This window comes from Ostrea edulis, chromosome 7 (genome assembly GCF_947568905.1).
Source record: "Ostrea edulis chromosome 7, xbOstEdul1.1, whole genome shotgun sequence".
NCBI lineage: Eukaryota > Metazoa > Mollusca > Bivalvia > Ostreida > Ostreidae > Ostrea > Ostrea edulis.
Genome location: NC_079170.1, coordinates 84127108 through 84151229, shown reverse-complemented (window position 1 = coordinate 84151229; position 24122 = coordinate 84127108). Strand labels below are relative to the sequence as shown.

Below are 24122 nucleotides of genomic sequence, written 5' to 3'. Positions count from 1 at the left end.
TCATTATATTAATTGAAGTGTTTCTCTCTATATAAGAGTTGATGTGCTCATTAGATTCTTGTACAAAAATCGTTGTAAATAATTAAGATATTTTCAATTGAATTAAAGAGATTATTAAATCAATTATACGGAGCTCAAAATCACATGCCGCGCTGAAGTATTGCAGTCATCAGTTAAATAAATGCGCGCAGCAAACCCATTATTGCTCTCATACATTGAATTGATGGGCAGCGCGCATTATTTAATATATGGGCGCAATAATTGATGTGAACACCTAATCAACTGATGAGAACAATGATTGATTTGATGCACACGTCAATTGATTATTACGGGTAATAATTGAACTGATCTTTTTATCTGAGTTTTTGTTAATTTGGCGCTCCTTATCAGTCACACTTGTAATATAACCAATGTTGCATTCAAAGGCGTCTGTATCCTGGATGTTCTTTATGTTGAAATACGACCCCAAAGGCCATTTAAAGGTGACCATACAGGAAATATTCCTGGTTATATGACAGTGTACTACAGTGCTTTAAAGATCTTTTTTTTTAAATATCTGAATACAGACACTGCTCAAGTCACAGGAAGAACTTGTACCAAGGACTTTTAAAAATACTGTATGTCCCTGCATCCATCATGAATCTGATCGCTCAGAGTTCAGGATTTTTCTTTCGTACTACTCTTTCAGCAATCTATCAAGAGATACTGAATTTATAAGACTCTATTAAATTGTCTTGATTTTTCATTAGTATTTGAGAAGACACTGAGTAAAAATACTCCTAATCCAATTTGTCACTTGCGAAGTCCAAACCTAATGAAAACTACACCAATTTTAAGACCTCTTTAAAGCAAAGTACAATCAACTGCAAAATATAGGTGTACATATTTATTTCATAAGCATACAAAGCTGATCAATTCAGCTCAAAAAACCTCATATGATGTAAATAAAGCTACTCTTTAGTCTTAAAACAGCAGACACTTAATGTTCATTCATATTTGAAATTTGAGTTAGCTATCAAACTTGAAATATCTATTGAATATAAATGAAAACAAGTTACAAGTAAGAGCGTGGTACTATCAATTACATTATAAGTACATTAGTGTTAAACTGCAATTAGTTTTAGTTAAATACTGTTATATTATCTTAGTATATTCATTCAGTCTTTCAATCGCACATGAATATAAGGCCTTGGAATACCATTAAACTTTTTGTTCAATTCAAGATATAGATGGAGAATTATTTCATGTGTACTGCTGTTGATTATATATTTATCAATTTTGAATGAACCAATGTATGGTGTACAATGAATGACAAATGCTGATAATACATCTTGTATATAAAACCAGTATCAAAACCATTTACAAGAAAGATTTAAGAAACATATATGCCCTCCATATTACAATATTGAAAATGATCATTTAGAATGTCTGTAGCAAAAGTTACAATGTATCTATTAGTCAGAGGCAACCATTATATGTGATCTCTAAAGGTACTGAGCAGATATTTTCAAATAACCAGTTATTTGAGTCCTGACCTTTGACCTTGAGAGTTTAAAACCAATGGGAGCCATCTATTCTTTAGGCGGCACCAGACTACCAAGTTTGATGTTTGTCAAACAAGGGTTCTCAAGATACTGAATGGACAAAATCTGATGTCCAGAGTAGTTTGACCATTGACCTTAAAATGAATACTAGATATCTACACTTATGATGTGTCAGTGTACCAAGTTTGATGTCTGTCAAGAAACGCAAACTCAAGATATTGTGTAGACAATACCTATGTCCGTAGTATTTTGACCATTGACCTTGTGACTTCAAAATCAAATGGAGTCATCTACTCCTTAGGTAGAACCAGTGTACCTGATTTGATATCTGTCAAGCAAAGAGTCCTCAATATATTGAGCAGACAATATCTTGTCATGTCCAGTTTGACCCTTGACCTTGTGACCTCAAAATCCATGGGGTATCTAATTCTTAAGGAAAATTAGTGAACCAAGTTTGATGTCTGTCAAGCGAATGGTTCTCAAATATTGAACAGACGGTATCTTACTATGTCCAATTTTACCTTCAACCTTGGGATCTGGAAATCAGTAGGGGTCATCTACTCTCTAGGGGCAACCGCTGTACCAAGTTTAGTAACTGTCAGGTAAAGGGTTGGTTCTTTAAATATTCAGTGGACAATATTTTATTATGTACAGTTTGACCTTTGTCCTTGTGACTTCAAAATGAATATGGGACATTATGGGACATATACTTCTTAAAGGAAACCATCTACTTCTTAAAAGAAACCACCTACTTCTTAAAAGAAACCAGTATACCGAGTTTGATGTCTGTCAGGAAAGCGTTCTCAAGATATTGAACAGAAAATATCTTACTGTGTCCAGTTTGACCCTTGACCCTGTGACCTGTAAATTAATATGGTTCATTCACTATCTAGGGGCAATCATTGTACCAAGTTTGGAAACAGTCAAGCAAAAGAATTCATTAGATATTGAGCAGACAAGATTTGCTCTACAGACCGAATTAGTCATGTAAAACAATATATACGTCCCCTCTCTTTCAAATGGAGGGGGCATAAAAATTGGATTAACTCTTTGTAACACCTCTGCCAGGAAGTAATATTTTTAACAGCAAACTTTCCACGACACCATGTTAAACTGGACAGCGATTTCTCCTTCCAAATGGATTTTAGACAGTCAACCTGAGCCAGAGTTTTTCCTAGTTTGATGAAAGTCTCAAATTGTCTTTACAAAGCTGCCTTTTCTGCAGTGGTCCAAGTGTGGCACTGAACATTGGCTGTAATAAAGAATGGACAGTACATATCACTTGTAACAGTTGTACAACATTTTCTTGAAAGATTGTCCAACTCATTTTCTCTATCATTTACCATAACTTAAAGTAAATGATTTCAAATCAATAATATATTTTTTAAATGTTCTATCCTAAACCTTTATTAAACTACCAATAGATATTTAATATAAAATAAGAATGTTGATAAAACTGATGTATGCTCCCCAAAATACATCTCACCTGAATGAACTATTTCAAATAACAAATGATTCACACAATGCTCAATAAATGTTGATATATTGTTGGAATGAAGGTTTCTTTATCATATATAAGGTATATGTTGAGTGATGTTGACCTTTACAAAATGACCTTGAGTGACCTTTGTCTGAAAGCCATTTGCCTATTACCTATCTGCACGATTTATGATCCATACTTGTTTAAAAACTAATGAAATAAGGCACTTTTCCTTATATATAAGGTGTATATTCTGAGTGAGCCTGACCTTCCCAAAATGACATTGGTCCAAAAGTCTGGTTATGAGTAAACTTTGAGTAGAGTAACAGAAAAATATGACTGTCCAAAATCCCAGCATTAAATTGATGCAGCCTAAAGAACATTTGACTTTTGAGTCATGTGACCATGACCCTCTACAAATAACCTGGGCATAAGGTTTATGACATACCGTATATACTCGCCTATAAGTCGGTCCGCCTATAAGTCGGTTGTATTTTTTAAGGTTATTTTGTAGGAATTTGCCATTGACCCGCTTATAAGTCGGTACAAATTTTTGTCAGAATCGGTTGACAATTTCAATTTAATGCTCTAGTGTTTTTAGCTATGTTTCAAAAAATATTTTGAGAAATTAATAATTATGAGGTGCTCAATATCCAAGCCATATCTGTTTGGGGTTTAAACGCAACCCTTGCTCTATTATGGACAATGATCCCTTGTTTACCTACGCAATTATGGTCTCCTAATTACCAGTACCTGACACCGTGTTTACTTAGTGGCACGCGCCTCGCGGTTATTGTGGGGTTCCGGTATAATTCAATGTATCAACTATAGAGTTTTTAAGAGTCAAGATTGATGATCTAAATTATCTGTTAACAATATTCAATCTTTTATGAAATATATTTCAGCCGGTATACATATGAATATTTCAATATTAAATCGGGTTCGTAATTCAATTTTACCGATAAACGATAGATTAGTTGTTTACCGGTATGTAAATAATTTTTAACAAGATAAAAATATGTAAATACTTGTACTTTATACATAATTTTAAAATACATAAACAATACAATATGTCTAGATATTTGTGAACAATAATCATTTGTGTGGTAGTCCATGATAATCGTCGAAGTTGTTTAAAAAACACTACATTACGCCGCCTAGAAAAATACCAATCTTCTTAGGACGCGCCTATAAGTCGGACATAGAGTTTTGGACCAAAAATTGACTCCCAAAAATCCGACTTATAGGCGAGTATATACGGTACTTCTTGGCTATAAGCAGCCTCTGTGTCAAGTATGACTTCTCCATGCACCTCTAACTTAGAATATTAACATTTCTAAGACTTCATAATCTGAAACTCCTAAACTGTGCCCCTAAACTTGTCTGAATGACTTGTGTTCAGGGTCATGACATTTCTTTGATCATATTTTAATTAATCTTGTATAATTTTCTAAAATTATTTCATAATAAAATTACATTATAGAGAAGAATTTTGCATTGCACACCCAGAAACCTTGACCTAGCTTGTCCAAATGATTATCATCTGATGCTGGTTGTTGCACATTCTTTGAACACAAGCAACCTCTGCACCTAGTATATTATTCTCCTGTTTATCTCATCTTGCAATTTATGGCAAGGACAAACAAGATGTGTTTGTGAAACACAAATGCCCCCGATAATGGCCAATTCTGAAGATGGCCAAGGTCAAAAGGACAAATATCTTGGTACCAGTAGAAAGATCTTGTCACAAGAAATGCTCATGTACAATATGAAAGCTCTAATATTTACCATTTAGAAGTTATGACCAATGTCAATTTTTTCTCAAAAAGTAGGTGAAATGTCAAGGTCAAAAGGTTTAGTACCCATGGAAAGGTCTTGTCATAAGGAATACTCATGTGAAATATCAAAGCTCTAGCTCTTACTGTTCAAAGGTTATTAGCAAGGTTAAAGTTTCAGACAGAATGACAGACAGGACAAAAACAATATCCCCCCCCCCCCCCCCCCCCCCCCCCGGATCTTTGATCTAGGGGGCATAAAAATATCTGTAATCTTGTCCAAATGACCCTCTGCTAAGGTCAGGACATACCCTTAAGTTAAAGCAAACAAGGCTCAAAATTTTTCTAATTTCAAAGAAACAACAAAATGATCTAAATTAAGTAAACTTTGTCCAATCATTATGAAAACCCTAGGTGCAGATTTTTATATGTCTTTATGATTTGAGAGAGTGTACACATTTTAAGAAAATTCCATTAGCTAGTCTCCTAAAATGAGTACAGCCAAAATTATGCCTACAGACAAATCGACAGACAGACAGACCAACAGACAGACATGGCGATTTTAATATACCCTCCTAAACTTCATTTGCTTGGGAATAACAAAATATAATACAAATTATGACATACAAATACCTCGCTTTTTTCTTCCCGACTTCCTAGATGAGCTAGGGTGCCTCAGTATCTGCATTCCCTCTGAATATAGTCTACAACATTGAAGAGATAAAGCTTTAAAATTTTTGTACTGCTGTAAGTTACTATTAACAAAATGTAAATGAACTTTAAATATGTAATATACATATCGCGTTTTCCAAACACATAAACAAGTTACTGCCACCCTGTGTATGTGGGGACTCAGGCAAGTGTTGATGTCTCTATTTGAGTGAAATCCAATAACAAGAATATTAGTAATTACTTCCCCAAACTGCATCTAACCAATGAAGTTGAACTACTTCATGTAACAAATGACTTGCACAATGATATATAACTTTTGAAATAAAGGTTCTTTTCTATATAAGGTACATGTTGAGTGACCTTGATCTTTCCAAAATGATCTTTAGTGACCTAATCATTTAAAAATTATTAAGTTGCCTATTTAACTTATCTGTGTAATATATGGTCAATACCTGTTCAAAAACTTTTTCCTTGTTAAATATAACCTTATTTTATTACCTAACATTTTGTCTTCACGCCGCACAACACAGTACACGTTAACATTATTTCACATTAGGAAATACTGGTCCAATCATTTTAAATATTGAATGTTTTTAAATCTTTTTTTTAAATGCATTCATTATTTCTAAGTTACATTTTAATTTCTGAGGTGCAGGGTGGTGAGTAGGAATGTTATTTTTGAAATCATCACAATTAAATCATATCAAGATTGTGAAATTAAATTCAACATGCTTTAAACCAAATTTCAATGTGTTGATTGAGAGACAAAAGATTTTTGAAATCCAAATATAAACTTTGAATATTTTAGAAAGAGATAACAATGTTAAAAAGTTCTTGGATATCAACATGGTTGGTTACTACAGGCTTCTCAAAAGAATTGATCACTTTGTATTGACATTGAAACTCACTTAACAGTTTAAGTGTGTGAAAAATCTGTATTGACAATGAAACTCACTACATGTGTGTGATAAATCTGTATTGACATTGAAACTCACTACATGTGTGTGATAAATCTGTATTAACATTGAAACTCAATATATGTGTGTGATAAATCTGTATTGACATTGAAACTCAATATATGTGTGTGATAAATCTGTATTGACATTGAAACTCAATATATGTGTGTGATAAATCTGTATTGACATTGAAACTCACATGTGTGTGATAAATCTGTATTGACATTGAAACTCACTACATGTGTGTGGTAAATCTGTACTGGCATTGAAACTCACTACATGTGTATTGATCTGTACTGACATTGAAACTCACTACATGTGTGTGATGTGTACTGGCATTTAAACTCACTACATGCATGTGATAAATGCGTACTGGCACTGAAACTCATTACATGTGTGCAAATGTGTACTGGCACTGAAACTCACTGCATGTGTGTGATAAATATATATTGACATAAAACTCACTGCATGTATCAGATGTGTTCTAACATTGAAACTTGCTACATGTGTGATAAATGCATATGTATATTGGCATGATATCACGTGTGCATTGCATGTGTGTGATAAATGGAATCCTTCATTCGTATGAATGGGAGATAGGGAAATTCCACCGAGGGGACAAGATTTGCAGTCTAGGACGAGGCTTTGCTGAGTCTTAAGCAGCGAATCTTGTTCCAGAGGTGGAATTTCCCTATCCCACATGAGCAAATAATAAAGTGTTATTTTTCTCACATTTTATCAATTCAGTACTTTAATTCAAGAGCTTTGAGAAAATTCAAAATTATTGAAATCCTTCTTTGAATATATGCAAAAATTAATTACACAGTATGAAGATCTCAGCATACCTGAAAATGGTTTACAATATAAGTGTAAAGTACAAAACCCAAGGTTGTCCATAAAAAAGCTATACATAATATATATCAAATTCAAATTTGAAGAAAACAATACAAACTATTTTTCTTTATCGTGTAATGTAAATCAGAAAATATACGACATACATATGTACATCACAAGCAAAGATATGTCGTAGCAGTGTAAGACAGAAAAATCTTGTATGGCTGTCTCACATGGGTTGAGTTGGTCTCACACTAGTGATTATGTGAGAAAGATGTATATTGCCTTATACTGGCATGAGACTCACTATTAATATATAATCAATTGAAATAGAGTCTGTATATTGATGAAGCAAACTAAAGGCCAATTTCATTTGTCCAAAACTGGTGTACACTGCATTGCATACGTTATAAAACTGGTGTAAAACAACGCATTGAAAAATAAAATAAACTGTCGAAAACAAAAATATGGCAGAACATGTTATTTTCATTCTTGCCACTTTTATAATATATTCAAATCATCCAAATCCTTGACATAATTCACAAAGATCCCATAAAAGCATGAACATGATACATGCATGCAAACTATATAAACGGTGAAGCTGTTATGCATGAATTCTCATATTTTCAGTTGATGTTAATTTGTTAATCACCTCATATACCCTGACAAACTAGACAGTGATTCCTTATATTTATGTTCCCAGAACTTAGGGTATACTCTGTTCTCAATAACTAATACTATACAAGAGATCCTTTATATGCAATCTTTTTAAGATGATTGTACGTACATGTATATCATTTGGATGTGCAGAAAGATAGTATTTTAGTCTGAATGTGCATGCATTGGATTTTGGTACACTAACTTGGGAATCAGTCTAAATTTTTTGTTGTTCTTTGAGATTGTTTAATATTCATATTGTAGGCATTGATTAATTAAGACTTGTAATTTTTAAGATTTTTATTTTTAAGATATTTTTAAGATATTTATTAACTGATCTGCATGTTCAAAATGACCAATCTGCACATGCATGCAAAATTTCATTTTGATTGGATTTAATACTAAAATGTCTGTAACTTTCTTATGAATAAAGTGAATGAGTTGATATCACAGCATAGTAGATAGTATGTGTATATATAGATTGGTGTAATACAAAAATGCCAACACTCAGTATATGCATATCCTGTCTTTTGAAGGTTCTATATTTTTTCTATATTTCAAGGACCATAATGTTTATGTTTTTCATTAAATTCTTCTGAAGTTGAGGATTTTAGTATGTCTTGGCACTTATAAATTGGTATGGTTAAAATTACTAGCCAGCATGTGCATGCACAATGGTGCTAAATTTTGATTAGACAATTTCAAAATCTCCACAGCTTTCTTATATATGATGCAAACATGAAATTCAAACTAATTATGCTAATCATATGTACATGATACAAATACCTGTTGGATGACATCAACAGAATTACAGATTGACATATGCACATAACGTGCATTGCTTTCTTTCATTTTTTGGTACTGAAATGACCACAACTTTCTTATTAAAGGGTAATTAAAATAAAATGATTTTTTGCTGTTGATTTACAATATGAATACCTACACATGCACACGTCAAGCATTTCATTCTGATTAGTTGCATACGTAATATTTAGATAACTGGTAAATCTCTTATGAATGAGAAAAATGGAATTATATTGACATATTCCAGGTACATACTACAAAAACTTAGAACGTAAGATTATGATTAGTTGTGCAGAAGCACAATGACATAATTTCTTAAATGGGGGGATGTTTGCTTAAACTACTCTCACACATCCTAACTGAAGAGCAACTTGAACTGACCAATGTAAGTCTGTCTTCCATTCTGAGTGATTGATGAAAAGTTCCTGTGGTTTTAAAAACGATAGAAAATGCATTGTTCCTTCAAATATATTGTTGGTGCGAACAGATATTCTAAGTATTTTTACAAACTATGGTCTTTCTCTGATCGATTGAGAGGGGTCGTAAAATCTTATGTCAGTAAAATAAAGGAGACATAATAGAAATTTGAAGGAGTGATTATTGGGATACCAGATCCCCCCCCCCCCCCCCCCCCCCGTGTAAATATAGAAGAGAGAGGGTTAATTTGTGATGAGCCATGATGAAATCTCCAATGTTTTAGATATACATATACAACAATATAAGATAAACAACTTTGTATTCAATATTTGTATTCACCTGAGGATGGATGTTAAAATCCAGAAAGCACTAGCGATTTGAATATATTTTGGAACTGCATATTTTCCTGCTTTTTTATTTAATTATTTTGACTGTGTGATATCAACTCTTTCTATTTGGATTATATATATATATATATATATATATATATATATATATAAATTGATGATCAGATGGAGTTCAATCACATAACATTTATATTTCTCTACAGGCTGTTTCGTAAGGGGATAGTTTCCCCTCACTCGTCGGGAGAAAAATGACATCTAACGAAAAACATCCGCATGGCTGAGAATATGTTACACAGAAACATACTGGATAGTTGCTAAGCATGATTACACACAGGATTGAGTAAATAGAAATATATATATAGATAGATAGATAGATAGAGAGAGAGAGAGAATTAAATACACACTAACAGTCTTAAGGTTCAAGCCACATAATGCTGTAAATTGTAGGTGGAGGACCTCTGGATAGTGAGTACATGCTGCATAGATGTTCCCTATGACCCCCACCAATGATACATTGCCTGATAATTCATTTAAAAATGTTTAAGGAAAGAAATTCCAATCTTGTTTTTGATATTGCACTTTCTTCTCATTTATTTTGATAAAAGGGGTGCTTAGTTTATTAAATTCCTGAAAAAAAGCAATCGATTGAAAAATGTTGGTTAAATTTCGAATTGGAGCCTAGTAGGAAAAGAATACAGTACCTAAAATTTCTTGTGGTTAAAAAGTTAATTTCGATCTCATGGCGACATGGATGATTATTTATATGAATAATTTGTCACATACTTGACTCCAAGGAGGTTAGGTTCTTGATAATGATATCCCAGCTAGTTCCTCTCTTCTTTCTATGTCTCTACTGGCATTTTGAGACACATAGTTTTTGGGTGGTTTTCCACTCCTATTACAAGCTTCCTTAAACAGCACCTGGGTAGCCACTTTAAGAATCATTTACATGGTTCCCTGCATGTTTCATCTGTATCTCATAATCTGTTGCGTCAACTATGAAAAAGAAACTTGACATTAAAATCAAATGCAAAGAATCTAATGAAACATTAGCTTGCATATACACATGTATTTATTTTATTTTTCAATCTAACATTGCATGGTGACACATATGATTAACATATATAACATGAAAATATTTCCTAAACATGGATTATTAAAGTACAAATACATGTATGCATATTTAAGAAATAATTTAAATTTTTTAAAGTATTTAAGGGCATGAACTGCTGGGTACCTGTAAAGTGCGAAACGAAATCGAAACGAAACGAAATGAAATCCGCCGAAACGAAACAAAATCTACCGAAACGAAACAGATTGTATAACCGATCTCTTTTAATTATAATAATTAAAAATGGTATCTTAGGCCCCTGTGAAAGTTACCACATATCAATAAAATTCGCCTCCCCTTTGATGTAGGCCTTCGGCTTGACTGATACAAAGTTTTAAAAGTTGGAAGGGGGTGAGTCAGCACAAAGTACATATCCGAAGTTGATTAAATACCATGTGCAATTAGTTTCGGATCCATAAATTTCAGAACGAAGGGTTACAGTCTCAGAGGTCTGGGGAAACACACGAAACAAGGGGTGGGGTCGCCGGCGTTGGATCCGCTTTTGGGCATATAGATACATTGTTTGAAGAAAATTGTGTCTGAGAAAGTTGAAAGCAGAAAGAGCTCTTAACCTCTTATTTTATCTCTAACTGCTGAGGTGCGAGTACTTTCAATAATGGAAAAAAAATTGAATAGTATACCATATTATATGAATGCAATTCAGTAAGATATATATATACATGCATTATTAAAAATTATTATTGATATGTAGTGGGTCTAAAGATAACTCTATACATTTGGGGTGTTGCTAAGACGGGGAATTGAAAACGGGACGGAAAACGGAATTTTTTTAATGCAATAATATCAGGAGGAGGTCAGCATTTTGTAAAATCAAAAGGCTTATGAACATGGGAAGCAGAAATTACAAAGAGAACGGGAGGACATACTCAGAATCCACCGTTTGATATATACTACATACAAATACACAATATCCACATGTATACATAGATTTATCTTTAGAGCAAAAAATACTGAAACATGTATTTATATGCCCAAAGGCGGATCCAACGCCGGTGACCCCACTCCTCGTTTAGTGTGTTTCCCCAAACCTCTGACCTGTGAGACTGTAACCCTCCGTTCTGAAATTTATGGATCCGAAACTAATTGCACAAGTTATTTATGTACTTTGTGCTTACTCACCCCCCACCCCACCCTTCCAACTTTTAAAACTTTGTATCAGTTAAGCATCAAAGGGGAGGCGAATTTTATTGATATGTGGTAACTTTCACAGGGGCCTAAGATGCCATTTTTAATTATTATAATTAAAAGAGTTCGGTTATACAATTTGTTTCATTTCGCTTAGGTAGGTTTCGTTTCGTTGGATTTCGTTTCCTTTCGACATATTTCGTTTCGTTTCGGTGGATTTCGTTTCGTTTCGGTATATTTCGTTTCGTTTCGCACTTTACAGGTACCCTGAACTGCTGGGCTTTACGCCAGCATACTTCATGAAGAGTGTTGGTGCTTCATGAAAAGTATGGTGCATGTTTATGCCCTCTGCCATGTAAATAAACATCATGATCTGAATTTTTAACATATTATGAACACTCAACTTAATATATTTAGTGGTACCAGACTACTATACATAAATGTAAGCTTAAATATTCTTGTATGTGTTGCTCTATTTCTACTGAATAGAAGTAGAATAGTATTCTTACTAGGCCTACTATATAATTGATACCAATAGAATTCGAATGCTGGACAACTCGCCCCCTCTTAGGACAACTCGCCCTCTCTCAGGACAAGTCGCCCCCTTCTCTTGAGACATTCGCCCCCCAGGGTTTGACATTAACTTTTTGGGGCACTAGACCGATCGGGCTATTTAAAATGATTTTTGCTAGACCTGACCTTACATCCACTAGCCCTGACCAACGTTCCAGAAAAAAATCTTATAAGATTCTCCATATCTAAATACATGTACTTAATTTAAATGAAAAACGTTAAGTTTGAACCAAAATGCATTTAATTGTCTCAAAAAAATCTTTAATCTCGTCATTCAATTTGATGCTTTTACTTTCAACCCTATTTTCAGTTTCATTAAATTTTTACCGGCACGGAAATTCTTTAATCCATTTAGAATAAATTGACCTCAATATTTTTTTTAAAATTTCTATTTCATAAGCCCTAGCTGCTTTGTTTCTTCCCAACGTTTTCCTTTTTTTTCTTTCTTGAGACATCTTTTGCTTTCATTGAGGACGAGATTTCATATTTGATTATATAGACATTCCCGCACATATGTTTAATAAACACTTTCTTATATTCAATTCAAATGAACTGTTTTGGTGGGTTTTTTTTTTAATGAAAATGAATTCAATAATTCTATTTAACCAAAACATAACTTTACACATGTACATTAACAATGTGTAGATGTCGTAGAACATCACTTACGACCGCGACTTATTAGAACTAAAGATAGAGATTATGTCATCATGCGGTTCAAAATTGCTCGCAAACTCTTTACAGTTATTTTTTTTATGAATAAAATATCTTATGATTTAAAGTAAAGTTTCTTAAATTTGTTCATATTTTTAACACGACCAGTCGGACTAGTAAATAAACATTTTACCCGACCAGACCTATCATTTAGTAGTCTCGGTCGGTCGGGCGTGCCTAATTAGTGTCAAACCCTGCCCCCAATATTATATATAAATATATTATCACATTTTAGTTTTATTTTGTGTGTGTTATTTACACTTTTAACATTTATCAATGATGAAGCATGTAAAACTCTAGTAAACTCGCTAGTTACATCCAGATTAGATTACGGAAATGCATTGCTTTACAGTGTTTCCGAAGGTTCGTCGGACCGTCGGACAAGTCCGGTAAAAATAGACTCGGTCCGGTAAAAGTTAGAATCGTGACGGACCAAATGTCCGGTAATGTAGAGGCAATGAAAACTGGGTGTTCATTCTAAACACACCAGCAAACTTCAGAGGGCACAAAACACAGCTGTAAGATTAATAACACGCTAAAAAAAATCCGACCATATTACTCCTGTTCTAATAGATCTTCACTGGTTCCCAGTTGAATACGGAATTCAATATAAGATACTTCTTCATACTTTCAAATCTCCCAACAACCTATCTCCAGTTTACATAAAGGATATCCTTACAGTTTACAATCCCACACGATCACTAAGATCCGAATCTCTGCATCTTCTCCAGGTACCTCGGACACGTACGAAAACATATGGGGATCGACGTTTGGACAAAGCTGCATCGAGTCTCTGGAATTCTCTGCCTTTTAAACTCAGACAATGTACTTCATTGTCTAATTTTAAAGTGGACCTCAAAACGCATCTCTTTAAATTAGCTTTTAATTTGTGATTATTTTTATATACTTAGTGCTCTTACATACAGCTCTTACAGTGCTGTTAACAAAAAACAAACACCCCCCCCCCCCAAAAAAAAAAAACCCTGCTGTTTGTTATTATGCCTATGTCCTTGTTATGTATTTAATTATTCCTAAGGGTTGTTTTAAATTGTTTCATATGTTATTAGGGTAATCATATCATATCGCTATATATTAATAATAATATTTATGCATTTTAATTCTGACACTATGAATATTTTATTCACATGTATGTGCACATCGATTTTATATTATCTTTTCTTTCACATTTGTAAAGCGCTTTAGAGAACTAATGTTGATAGGGCGCTATATAAATCTTTTAATTACAATTACAATTATAAAGATACGTCTTTTTCTTTCATACTTTAACACAAATGGTAAATTCTAATAGAATTATACATATATTTAATTATTGCATTTCAGAAAAAGTTATATTTTTCATAAATCAATTGGCAAGGAAAATTATATTTACTGATCTTCAGGTAATTGATTAAATGTCTCTAATACTGAGAAAATTTTGAAGGTGTGGGTGTTTCTTTTATCGATATAGTATACATAACTGTAAAGGTGAAGCATGAATATTCTGATACATGTAATTATCTTTTAATGCATTTCTCAACTAATACCCGTTGAAAAATAAAATTCCCATTTTAGAAATTTTATAACGGCTTTGCTTTACTGATTCTTTTTACGCGGTGTGATTCTTTTTACGCGGCAATTTCAAAGTGTAAAGAACTCTGATGATGAGTAACTCATTATTTTATTATCAATCTGTTATAACAAATTATTAATTTGTTATTTCAAATTGCTAATTTGTTATAACATATTATCAATTTGTTATTTCAAGTTACTAAATTGCTATTAAAATCATTAATTTAACAAGAGGACCACATGCTTTATTGGTAACCTGAGCATTAGTTAAAAGTATCACTACTGCAAACGGCTATGAAATCGATACTAATTTTCCTGGTTGCATATCTAAGCTACATATGCATATATGTAATTTCTATTCATATTATATCTATAGCTTTTGCAGATTAGCTCAGACTCAGGCCATCTTTAAGGCCCATGAACCTCTTGTTTTGCTTTATTGCCACTTTAGTTATAATTGTAACTTTAAAAGCCTTCTAATACATGGTGCTAGACCTGATATATTGAGCACATAACTTTCAGTTTGCAGGAAACCCATTTTGAAAATGTATGCATGTTCTTGATTGAAAAGTTTTTGTACCTGTGGTATTTCACATTTTTTCTTTAAGAATATTTATGAATAAATATACCTCCCCTTCCCAGAAAGGGGACATTATTTTAGTGTGAATTCTTCCATCTTCTTCCGTTTCTCATATTAAGTTTGTCCGGGCCATAGCTTTTTAGTCTTTTGACATAGACCTTTGATATGTGGAGACTATGGAGAGAAAATTCACGATTGTCTATTATGATGTCTTGTCTTGTCGTTGATATTGTAATCGATTCTTGATATTGATAATCTGTTAAATTTGTTATAACAGATTAATAATTTGTTATAACAGATTGATAATTTGTTAAAACAAATTAGTAATTTGTTATAACAGATTAATAATCTGTTATTAACAAATTACTAATTTGTTATAACAGATTATTAATGTGTTATAACATTTTTTTTTTAAATTGTTTTTATCATTTTCAACAAATACATATACACCTTTTACTCACACTCTCATACAGATTAAAGAAAGCGATATAGACAATTACATGTATATTTTAGTACTTATTGTTAAAAAAAGAAGAAATGCTGTTATCATTAATTGAAAAGATCGACATTTCCATTTACACCATTTCTTTTTGTAAAATATTTGTTCTGTACGTTTTTCTTCCAAAATGTAGTAATCAAATAAACATTTCAAAACATCATCAAAAACAATATTGACATTCTTTCTTGAATATTGGAATATGTATCTCTTTACTAAGAGGATTATAAAGTTTAAAACCATGTGTTCTTTTTCTGGAAAATCAAAAATAACAGTTTGTACACTAAATCCCATTCTTTTACCAGATTTTTGAAAATTCCAATCTGATAATTTTGTCCATAGTGTAGAGACAGAAGGACAATAAAAAAAAGATATGCTTAATTGTTTCTGGTTCTAGTGCACATATTGAACAAAGTGGAAAGTTTTTAATTTTTGATATATGTAGGAGTTTGTTAGTACCCAATATTCTATGAATGATTCTATAGTTTACAGATTTGATGTTTGTATATACATGTTTCCAATTTAAATCTAATTGCAAATTTAAATCATTATCCCATTTGTTTTCACAAATAGGTCGATGCTGTGATATTGATATTAAATAGTCATAAATATTCCTAGAACCTTTTTTGTATTTGCATAGAATTTTAATGAATTCGGGTTGATATGGTTGAAAAGTTGTATCATGTATAAGCAGTTTGATATTAGGCCATGAGTGCATAATAGCTTGTTTCAATCCCTCATATGTAGTAAATGGAATCTGAATTGAGTAATCATTTGTGATTCTCTGGTAGCTGATAAAGTTACCATGCTTATCTAATAAATCAGATATTATATGAAACCCCTTGTCATATAATTGCTTGCAAAATATGTATTTATTTTGAATCTTTATTTTATCATTATACCACAGGGGTTCCAAAAAAATATGAAAATCATTCATTTCAAAACTTTCCAAAAATTCTGCGAAGTAAAATAAAGTTTCTTTCCAAAAAGAGTTCTAGTGGAATTTGCTTTTTGTTTACAGTAAACAGGTCCAAAATGACACAATTTTGTAATGTTACAACCAGTAATTTCAGAAAATAAGCTTATCCAGCTACATGTAGAATTAGTTGTAAAGATCGAGTCTCCTAAACCAAGTTAGTTTGAGAGACTTGATAAATGTTTCTATATTGGTCATTCTACACCCACCATTTTCAAAATCTAATTCTAGTGTTTTTCTAGAAATTTTCTCCATTTTGTTCCCCCATATAAATTTGTAAAAAACTTTTATAAGTTGCTTTATCCACTGTAAACTTGGTTTGGGAAGCGAAATGAACAAGTGCGTAAATTTTGATAGAAACAAACTTTTCACCACTGTAATTTTTCCTATGGGAGAAATATTTCTTTTTGACCATTGGGTTATTTCTTTCTGGATAGCTGTAAACCTGTTATCAAAATTAAGCTTTTCCATGTTCTTAAGGTTTACAGTATATGTAATGCCTAAAACTGTGAATGGTCCTGTTGTCCATTGTAATCCAGTATCACTACAAAAAGTATCTTTAGTATTAATCTTAGAACCAATCCAAATTGATTTGGTTTTGGAAATATTGGGTTTTAAATCTGAAAATTTTGAAAATTGAAAGAGGAGATCAAGAGCACTTTTTAGACTTTTTTCTGATCCATCCAAAAATAAAACTGTGTCATCTGCATATTGTATTAAACAAATTCTTTCTTCATTTATTTTAATGCCCCTGATGTTTTTGTTTTGTCGTATCATATGGCCTAAAATTTCGACACAAAGGTTGAATAAATAAGGAGATATTGGATCACCTTGACGACAACCCCTGCCAATTTCAAAAAAATGTGAAAAAACACCATTTTGAATAACACATAATTTGACCTTATTGTATAACACTGATACCCATTTGATAAGATCATGACCGAAATTAAAAAAATTTAAGGTAAATTTCCATGATATAGAGTCAAATGTGTTTTCAAAATCCACAAGTAAGAGCATACCTGGGATGTGTTTTTCATGTACAGAATCTATCACATCGTAAATAAGTCGCGTATTTTCCCCAATAAACCTATCTTTGAGGAAGCCCTTTTGATTGTCATGTATTAGAAAATCTAGAATTTTTTTTATTCTATTTGCTATACATGCAGAAGCAATTTTGTACGTTACGGCGGGTGTGACCGGTCAACAGGGGATGCTTACTCCTCCTAGGCACCTGATCCCACCTCTGGTGTGTCCAGGGGTCCGTGTTTGCCCAACTATCTATTTTGTATTGCTTGTAGGAGTTATGAGATTGATCACTGTTCGTTATCTTCACCTTGCATTAAGAAGTGATATCGGTCGCCAATTTGTAAGTATATAATCCCCTGGGTTTGTATCCTTTTGGTAATATAGATATAATGTCTTGTTTCTGTGTTACAGACAGTTCTCCCACATTAAATCCAAAGTTTATTGACCTAATTAAAAAACATCCAAGATCTTTCCAAAAAAAATTGAAAAATTCTGCTGTGAATCCGTCACTTCCAGGACTTTTACCATTAGACATATTTTTAAGTGCTAAAAGGGCTTCTTCATTGTTTATATATCCCTCTAATGTTTTTGACATGTTGTCATCAAGTATTCTAACATCATTCTTATCAATAATGGTATCAATGTTTACATCTTGTAATTTATCATAACTAGAATAAAGATTTTTGTAGAATTTCTCATGCTAAAATATCTGTCTGTGAAGAAATAGTATTACCATTGCTCAACATAAGTTTGTTTACAGTTTTATTTATATAATTTCTTTTTCCTAGGCTGAGGAAATATTTCGTTGGTTTTTCTCCCTGCTCAATCCATTTAAGTTTTGTTCTGACAAAAAGGCCCTTAATATAGTCTTTTCTGAGTTCCTCTAAAAAAAATTTGAGCAGCATTTAATTTTTGTACAATTTCTGTGGAGTCATCATTGTTCCTTAGTAATTCTAAATGCTTTATTTCTTCTTCAATTGAATGTATTTTTTCGTTTTTTAATTTCTTTTTTATGAAACAATAACGAATAGTAGCACCTCTTATGCTCAGCAAGAGTTGTTCAAAAAACAACTGATCATCTATGAGTAGTTGTAATTCATCGTTCTTGATCATATGTATGTAAGCAGGATTATATGGCAAGACGGCATATTGTTCTTTGACCTTATGTATAATACTTTTGATATTGTTTACATAGGTCAGATCCTTGAGTAGTGAACTATTAAACTTCCAGAAGCCTTTACCCTTTTCAAATTGAGTTAACTTAATTTCCATATAAACCATCGAATGGTCAGATTTATATCCTGGATTGATATCAATTTTGTCTAGCAAAGCCATTAATTCATTTGATACTAAGAAAAAATCAAGTCTAGCCTTTTTGATAGGATTAGTTTTAAACCATGTGTTTCTTTTCCTTTGTTCATATTTCACTCTTCAAGGATCCTTCAAACAGTGTATATCCTTCATACTAAAAACTTTTTCTCTTGCCTTTTTGTTATTAACATTATTGTAGTTAAAGTAATCTAAATTTACATCTTGAACAAGATTAAAGTCTCCGGCCATAATAATGAATTCACCTTGAAAGTTTGAGATGATGTCTGATATAGATTGAAAGAAATGTGGATCATCATTGTTTGGCCCATATACATTTACTAATAAGATATCATACTTTTTAAAAATAATAATCTCTAAAACAAGTAAATTACCCTCTTTATCTTTATGTTCATTTAACAACATGTATTCAATATAGAATATCACACTCTAATGTTGATCTCGGACCTGGCCAGAGATCACTCGAGGGGCAATCCCAGGTCCGAGATCAACATTAGAGTGTGATATTGTTTATATCATATACCTAAAACACAACAAGTTGATAAACATTTTTTTTAAAATTGGGTGGGTGGGTCGGTGGGGTCATTGACCCAAACATAAATACATGGTATACTGTACAACGATATTTGACTATTTCATTCCTTCAGAGAGTTTACTTTAATGGTTACGTTTCCAGTACTATTGACATTGTGAAACATGCTAAAATCTGGATTTTGTATCTTTATTCCATTGCTGGTCACGATAATTGGATGATTAATTATGGGTCCACATCCCCTCATGTGGTCTAGAATTAACTGAACTGCTTGGCTGAGAAACTCGTCATACCTACCGTTGTGTTGTCCATGTACATGTATATTCTATTAAGCAGCTCCTAGGGGCTTGCTAGTTGATACTAAAATTGGAAATAAGTGAAATATTTTTATTTATTTTTTCGGATTTACCAAACTCACCCGTTTTCAATATTTCATATAATTTGTAAGAGTTGTAGAACTTTGTTTACGTGGCGTCATCGCCCTTAGGGCGAGACAGCCCTACCTTCTTGCAGCTGTCTCACCCTAGCCAAGATAGGTGTATCAGGGCTGATACACTACTAGGTATATGATATAAATTGTTATTGAACAAAATTGCAGTGCCTCTTGCATTTGGTTGGCCGGGAGACATGTAAACATCATAGCCCCAAAAAGATCTCACTTGATTGTAGTCATCGAGAGTAAAATGAGTATCTTGTAAAAAATAAATTGACAAATTCTTTTGTTTTAAGTAATTAAGTACGTCTCTTCTCTTTTCAATTCCACCAAGACCTCTACAATTATAGAGGGCGAAGCCCTCTCACAGCCCGAAGGGCCGTGAGAGCGGAGCTCTCCCTATAGGTAACACGTTTATACATGTTTAAAAGGAAAATATAGGAAAATAACGAAAAATTAAACCATACCTATGGAACTTGAAAAGTTTGGTACCAATGGCGTCGATTCGAATATTAGCACGTGGACATGTATTCCTCCATTTTGGATCTCGTCTACCCTAGTTCACGTCGTTCTGAGATGTTACATAAAATCCGTAAAAGCATGTAAATCTTATTTTCCTAATCATATATAATCACTCCACGATTAACGCCATATTTTTTGTTGTGGTTCAAACGCTATGTTTGTAAATTTGCTAAATAACGATGCTGAATATGACGTCACAATGTACTGTTTACATCGATTGCGTTATATTTCCCGCGTTCAATATATATGCGGATCAAATATCCAAAATTAGGATGCTTTGATACAGCTCCGTCCGCGTGCTAACTTCGGGTTGTTTTTGTCCTGTTTTGGATATAGATAATGCCAAAACTTTTTTGCTTCGCCCTCAAATACAGTAACGCCATAAAACATATTATGTCACAATATTGAAGCTCATTTGACGTCTTGCATGTACGTAGTATATAAAATTTAAAATATATAAATATGAACCTTTTGCGTATTGTAAACATTGTGTCTACACAAGAAAGAATATTGTTGACCATACATGTAGTTTCCAGTAGTACAAACACGCACACATCTTTCACACAAAGACAAACACAAAAAAACATAAATGTCATGTTAATTCCTGAATGTTTCCCAAGCTAGCCAGTTTTTACCTCACGAGTTCAGTTGAAAAGTATCACCGGAAATGCATGTCACAAAGTAAATAAAGAACCGGCACTGAATGGATTTACTCTTTCCGTAGCTTTTTATCGATATCGTCAAATCAGTCAAACTTGATTCTGCGATTACCGCACTGTCCATATACCGATCCATTGAAGTACCAAGCTGAATTCATTCTTTCGCCCTTTAAGAGTTTGGAAATCAGTTCAGAGTTGTCTTTTGTCACATCATCTGTCACCTTGACTTTGTTCTTCAGCGCTTTGATACTTGATCTTTTCCTCATCACTCTGGCTTTTGTTTCTGCGTTACGCAGTTTGATGAGAATGGGTCGTAGATGAACTTTTTGCCCCGGGATCCTATGTATCGCTACCAAATCCTTTTCCTCTATCTCCGTCCCCACTTCTAACAGAACTTCATTTAGGACCTGGAGGAGATCTTCTCCTTCGTTTTCATGAAATCCATGGAATTTGATATTATTTTTCCTAGAATATTGCTCATTATAATTTGCTTTTGAAACTGCTGTTTTTGTCATCATTACATTTTCCTCTAGCTTGTTATACAGATCGTTGATAACTTCATCGTGATCTCCGATATCTCTAGCTAATCGCTTGTTTTCATTCCTCATTCTCTTCTCTTAATTTCGTCACTTCTTCATACAGTTTCTTTTCAATTGTTTCTTGGTGATTTTGAAATAGTTCTTCTACTACACCTTTGATTATTGATTTGATGTCATTTACTTTGATAGTTCTTTTTAGCTCGTTGTTGATCTCACTGAGTTGTGTTTGTATTGAATCCATTGTGCATGTAGTTTTTTCTGCGGGCGTGAATTTTGGGGAGCTTTCTGAGACAATGGTTTCTTTAGACTGCTTTTTTTTTTTTTTTTGGTGTGTTAGCTGATTTTGGAGGAGCATTGTTACGAGTGGTTACACTTCCGGTGGGCATTTTGAAATATTTGTCTGGTGTATTCATATACCCTGATATATCAAGTGCTAGAGATGTACTCACACCAGTAACGTTCGCTTCGAATTCTTCTTCCAACAGAAAATATCACTTCTCCAATGTACCATGCACAGAATTTGCTACTACAAATGCTCCAAACAATCGTTGATATGTTCACAATAATTTATAGTCCGGTAGACACACACAAACTCGTTAACTTGGCCGGCCGGTCGCACCTCTCACTCAGCGTGTCCACCCGTGAACGGCGCCATTTTTGGAATCCTTTTATATAACAAATTAGTAATATGTTATAACAAATTGATAATTTGTTATAACAAATTAGTAATTAGTAATTTGTTATAACAAATTGATAATTTGTTATAACAGATTACTAATCTGTTATATAACAAATTAGTAATCATCTGTTATACCAGATTACTAATCTGTTATAACAAACTAAAAAAAGATACTGCTGCGGCCCTAATATGCTTCCGTACTTTTTCGATGTAAACTCTGGATCAACATGTCATCTGTTGATAAAGTTCGACTTAACATATTCCAGCACTTTAATTGCAAATAATCCCTTAATTTGCCAAAAGTATGCAGGTTAGATATATGTGCGAATCGTTTTTTAATGTTGTACCTATATGTACTGAAATTGACCTGCGGAAACTTGTATTCTTTGTAAGATTATGTTGTCTGAATCCAAAAACATTAACGAAGTCAATATATCTCGCAAGACTATTTTCCTATCTTTACAGTCTCTCGGATGTTAATTCTGGTTTTATTACCGACATTGAAAGCACTCTCCAATCGTATTTCCCCATTCATGGAGGATATGGATCCTCCCCTTCGAAACTCAACTGGAAGAAAATGGTACGTGGCAGAGTCATGACCTCGCACAATAATCTCTGCGTCGGATACGAATGTTCGCACGACCGTGCATTTCTTTCCTTCATACAAAATTCCTAGCAATCAAAACGGTCATCTTTCTGGCATTTAGCGAAAACCCACAAGCAAATTCAAGTCTGCAAGTTCATATGCAAACTTATTCTCTTTAGAGAAGTCGAGGGAAGGCTATGCCTCTCGACTTCTCTAAAGAGAATAATGCAAACTATGTACCAATACGTGCTCAATGGACCAATTCTAAAACCGTGCTCTTTTGGAAGGTGTTTATCTTATGTGTTTCAACATTCCTCTCGTGCATGTCCAGCAACTGCAATTATTAGGGACCATTGGTGTCCCACGTGATCACGAACTGTTTCGATATACACCCATGTGCAGAGTTATGCAGATTGACAGAAAATGAAATGTTTCTTGTACTACTGCCCAGGGCGTTCTACAATATACGAAACAGATAATGAAACCTTCCGCTTACTGTACCTACTACAGCTGACGAGGTTTCGCTAGGAGTAAACAAGAGTACCGTAGGACTGTATACTCCAGGTAGCTACTGATAGGCACGTAGCATGGTTTCTCGAAGTAAAGCGAGGGGGGGGGGGGGGTAAGGAAGCAGGCGCAGTCCTCCCCCACCGTAATTTTTGTTAATTTAAGGTAAGTTTAGAAAAATGTAAACGATAAAAGAAGCAATAATTTCTTCCACTCTCGGAGAATTAATGTCAAAATCTTTTTATTTATTGAATTAATTTTATTGGGAGAACTTACATTTTTTCCAAAACCCCTTAAAATTTGCGTCATTTAGGCCTAACTTTATTAAAAAATGATAGAAAATAGCCTTAAAACGACTACATAGGAGACATATTTCAAGCCCTATAAAATCTGTAAAACCCCTGGGCCCCCAGGGTTCGCCCTGGACCCCCTGCCTCATAAAGTTGCGCCCCCTAACCGCAATTCCTGGATCCGCCCTTGGGGTCACCTGGAGAAGAAGTATATATATACTTCCCAATATGCCTGAAAATTGGAATTTAGGAGGAGATTAATCCTTCAATATGTGACAATGTATATATATTTCTTACATCAAATTTATACGTTTGAAACTTCTTTAAAAATTGGTGAGGAGTAGCCAATATTAAAATTTGACTAAATGCATA

The 24122-nt window shown here is 33.3% G+C and overlaps 1 long non-coding RNA gene across 3 annotated transcripts in view; it reads right to left on the bottom strand.

The window, feature by feature from the left end:
• Positions 1 to 871: 871 nt before the first annotated feature.
• Positions 872 to 24122, bottom strand: part of LOC130047517 (uncharacterized) — a 23823-nt gene continuing 572 nt past the window's right edge. The window contains exons 2-6 of one of the 3 annotated variants that reach the window (XR_008796406.1): positions 21126 to 23982; positions 19536 to 19895; positions 10270 to 19432; positions 5433 to 5503; positions 872 to 2796 (exon numbers count right to left, since the gene is read on the bottom strand). This is a non-coding gene — a long non-coding RNA (uncharacterized LOC130047517). Of the gene's footprint in view, positions 2797 to 5432; positions 5504 to 10269; positions 19433 to 19535; positions 23983 to 24122 lie in introns of all 3 variants that reach the window. The other 2 variants (XR_008796405.1, XR_008796404.1) reach the window with 2 other exon arrangements.